The sequence below is a fragment of the Morone saxatilis genome, unplaced genomic scaffold (genome assembly GCF_004916995.1).
Source record: "Morone saxatilis isolate NCDOM2014 unplaced genomic scaffold, NCSU_SB_2.0 Contig17, whole genome shotgun sequence".
Lineage (NCBI taxonomy): Eukaryota > Metazoa > Chordata > Actinopteri > Moronidae > Morone > Morone saxatilis.
In genome coordinates, this window is record NW_023339729.1 from 2,021,699 (window position 1) to 2,026,575 (window position 4,877).

Genomic DNA, 4,877 nt, shown 5'->3' on the forward strand with positions numbered 1-4,877 from the left:
GAATAATGCTGTAGTCACTATGAGAGGATAGTACTGAAAGACTGCTTATTTTGGTGGAAAACAAATCAACTCTCCACCGTCTCTGTCCCTCGTTTTATTCAAAATCATTCACACACATCTCTTATAGAGTGCCAGTAAACATTTTAAAAAACAAGCAGTCACTTTACTGAAAGTGCTGTATGTTATAGCACAACAGTCGTGCAATGTGTGCAGTGTGTATTTAAAGACGCCTCTAAACCAAGTCAACATTTACCATCACATTTCACTCTCTGATCAGGTAAAGATCAATTACACCAGTTCTAAAAAAGTTACCTGTGACAATGATGATGATCCTCATTTGGAACGCCATGGTTGTTTTTGGATGTGTCAGATCTCTGAAGCTTTCAGGGAAACTTGTTCATAGCACCCGTGAGTGGAAAGCTAAAATACTGACTGCAACTTCCTGTCAGACAGCACTGTGGTTCATATGAGACAAAACTACCAGATACACTGATGATCTCCACTAAACACTGCAAGACCACTGCTAGCTGTCCTAGTAAAAGGATTATTCTCATTCTAGTATTCTTATTATCATTTAGCTATAATTGCTTTCTCTTTATATTATTAATACTTGTATATGACATTGTATATTCAATCACACCGTCTGTAAGTCTTCACCAGTCAGGGATAGCCTCTTTTTCTAATATTCTTTTAATTTTGTGAAATTTGACACAGACAGGTGAAACAAGACACTTTGTGTGACCAAAACAAACAAAAAACAAAACAAATTAAAGACAAATCAATAAATCAACATGGGTTAGGTTAGGGATAGAGGATAGATGAAAATGGGTACAGTGCAGCCCATTGTAAAGGACTTCAGTGTGTGTGTGTGTGTGTGTGTGTGTATGCGTGCGTGCGTGCGTGCGTGCTGTGCTGGGTGTGGTGCTGTGTATGTGTGTATTTGTAAGTGTTGAGGAGTAACAAGGGGAAGTGGTGTATTAGCCGAAAATAGAAAGAGAGAAAGAAGAAGACAGAAAAAAAAGAAAAAGAAAGGCAGACAAGTACATACGGAGCAGGAATACAACAAGAGTAAAAGAAAGAAAGAAAGAAAGAAAGAAAGAAAGAAAGAAGCTCAGTGTGTAGGGACTTGACTTGGGAACCGGAGAGTCACTTGTTCAAGTCCCACAGACCACAGTATGGAGTGTGGACTGCTAGCTGGAGAGGTGCCAGTTTCATCACCTGTGCACTGCCGAGGTGCCCTTGAGCAAGGCAACCTAATCCCAAGAAACTGCTGATGGGCGGCGCTAACGTGGCAGCCCATCACTCCACCATCTCTCTCCGTTTGCATGTCCACAAGCCCTGCATCTGCATGAGTGTGCATTTCAGCCTGTGTGTATAAAATAAAATACAAAAAAGAGTGAAGAAAAATTTTCTCCAATAGGGGATTAATAAAGTATCTATTTACTTATTTAATTTCTTCATTTTATTTTAATCGTAGGGCCCGAGCACTGAACGTGCGAAGGCCCTATTGTAATTGAAGGAATTCTTTTTCTTTTTCTTTTTCTTTTTCCTCCTAAACAAACGCATATTTGGAGGCTCGAAAACTCATGAAACGCAGCGCACGTCAGTCATGGCGAAAAATTTTATATTCTATGTGTCGCTTTCGGGTTGGCCACTAGGTGGCGCTACTATCATCACACCCCGAGTTGCGTGGAGTGCGAGGGTCCGTTCATCGCTGCTTGCAGCTTTAATTTACATCTGTAATCCAAACATGTCAGGGTAAAAGTGATCACAGTTCAGGTTTGCCTTCAGTCACTGTTTGAGGGGGGTCTTTAAAGTGGGATATGGAGGGCTCTCTTTTACTGCCAGTGGTAGGCTGCAACCCAATCTCATCCCAGGTCTTCAAATACAGACGTCTGAGACGTACCGGGCTAATAAGCCTTTTTAACAGCTAACGTTATGAAACGGTCACAGTTTGGTTCGGTTTAGGAAAATATAATAATTTGGGTTAAAATAACTGCATTAAATCATGTTACATAAGTGATGGATGCAAGAAAATATTACTATAATAAAAGAAAAACATAATGGAAAATATAAAGTAAAAACTAACAAAAGAAATGTTTTCCTTTAAATCAGATAAAAGATCATTTGGATGGGATTAACATTACAGGGGGAGGAACATTCACTCCTCTTCTGGATGGTATTTTAAATCACAAGATATGGTCTATAATAGAAATGCAGATTCTGCAGACCAGAGAGAGAATATCAGTGTACACACTCTGGACGAGATCAGAATAACTGTGGACGGTGAAATCATCCCACCTCACCTGCAGAGATAAATCCAGTCTGAATGGTTGGCTGTGGAGTCAAAATGCTCAGTTTGTCCTGTTCACACTGCAGTAAGTAAAAGGAACTCTGGATCAAAGAAACCATAACTCTTTTTATCAGTGATCTTTTTGTGATTTGTGTGAATGCACTCTGCATGGCTCTGACTGAATAAGGACATGAACACAAGGGGGAGTTCATGTCCATCAAGCCGTTCAAGAAGCCACTCCCATCATCAGGAACATGATCTCAGTGCTCACTGTACTGCTGGAGTTTACTGTGAAACAGATTTTACCTTGGAGTTTTGAAACTGTGCATATGAAAATGTGAAATGAAAAGTGTAAAATTGATATAAATCAGTTTGGTGATGCTTTCACTCTTTGTCTCCCTTTTTCAAAAGGTTAGAATACTCCACATAGCCAGTATCATGCATCTGACTTAAACAGGATACTGTAAAATATATACAGTTTGTTTCAGCATATTGCAGTAAAACCAGCAGCTCTTATGCACTCACCACACTTTCAGACAAAGATGAAGAGGTAGAACATCCTCTGTTTAGAGTAGAGTTATACAAAACAAAACCTTCACGTCACCTCTGCAGTGACACATTAAAGATATTCAACTGCCAGGCAAAGCAGGCCTTCCTACTCATAATATTTGCGTATGCAAAAACCTTTGGCTGATGTTGGATGTTGTTAGACACAGTTGAACCAGTTCGACAACCCCGGATCTGAAAAAAGGACAGAAAACATGCTACTTAACTGTGTTGCACTGACACTGGCCATGTGTCAACACTGGAAATATGCTTCCTTCCTTTTACGGTAAAAAATAAAAATAAAAAATAAAAAGATGTTTTCATGGTGGTTAGAAAAAAAGAAGGAAGAGGAGTGAGGACAAATTCTCAAATGTTAAACAAGACAGATCCTGGTTTATAGTGAAGTCAAGTTGCAAAGAAGCAATGAACCACTCACACTGGGGTGTGGTTCTGATGTACCACAACACATACACTGCAGCACAAGAGGAAGTGTCTTATTGCATTATTTTGTCTTTCATAAGGCAAGAGTCACTAAAGCATTTTAAGAGGGAGCATGGTTTTCTATTGCTTGTCTGACCTTAGATACTGGTACATAGCTGCCCTTCTGTTTTTCTTTTACATGTTTGTGCTCTGATGAAATCCTATTCTTGAGCAACTGCACCCCAGCATCTTTAAATAGTCCTTATTACACAATCTTGTTGTCACTGTGGCTGGCCTTACTTACATTAATCCACTGAGTCACTCACAGAGTTGAAGCAAATAAAGGCCTCAAGCTAAGTGAGATTGCGTGTGTTTCTATAGAAACTAGACGTCTGAATCAGACCCATTCCAGTCGGTAATTATAACCCCAATTACAGGGTAGAACAAACAAATTAGTGGTCTTGCATGTGGTTTGTGGCAGACTCCACGGCTAAGGCCTCCACTCCTTCACTGGTGTTCTGCTTAATAATCAATCTAAGCTGTTTTTCTTGGTGGGATTCTCATTCAACCAAACACAGCTTTGTAGGCAGGATTAAGAAAGGTCTTCCTACACAGCTAGCTAACAGCCCTATTGGGGATGAAAACGTTTGACCTACTATTAGGTAGCATGTTCGTCCTTGTTTTCTAGAACAGTCACATTTGTGAGAAATACAGCAGGTAATAACATACAGGAACTTTCCTTAAAATGTCCCCTCACTATATATTCAACAAGAAATGAAATGATTATGTTTAACGCCTGTGTGAAACATTTTAGTGTCATTAAGCTCATTGTTTTGGTTTTACAGTCCAGATGGTTCATGTTCACCACTTATTACCCTGTTTCCCATCTGCCCCACCACGCTCAGACACCCAACGGTTAGCAAGTTCAATATTTGTTTTGTATTTCCAGTATGGCAGTTTAATTGCCCGCTGCTGATTGGATGGTTCAGTGCTTTGATGTGTGTGTGTGTGTGTGTGTGTGTGTGTGTGTGTGTGTGTGTCAGGTTATGCTTTGTGGACAAAACATCAAATTTGTATTTTCACAAAACAATGAAACCTGATTAAGCTGTGACCCCAGCTCTGAAGGTAAATGAACTGAGCCACTTCCTCTTATCAGCACATTGTGTTTGATCCAATGGTTTGATGATGAGCAGGTGGTGCCTTTTCAAAAGCATCAGTCTTTTCATGAACAGCCTGGGGGTCGGAACTAGAATGAACAGCCATTTGGAAATTAGTGTGGGTTGTTTCTTAGACCCTGTAGTTCTACAAAGTGTAATCATGTTATTAAATAATACAATTTACAGATTTAAACTTTAGAATTAGAAATCTGTAAGCAGACACACTGACTTTAACAGGTTCCACAAAATTGTATTAGTGTTAGTGTTTGTTAAAAGTAGAAAATATTATGGTCATGGTCAACCTCGTGAAATAGTATTATAGTAACACAATGATTGTGAATTGAACTGTTGAATTGTTGGTGTTAAAAGTCTGCAAAATATCCATCAACTGTTAACAATTGAGCATATGTACATTGGTTAAGAGCCTGTGAGAATCCACTTGAAGGAAGAAGCTTCTGAAG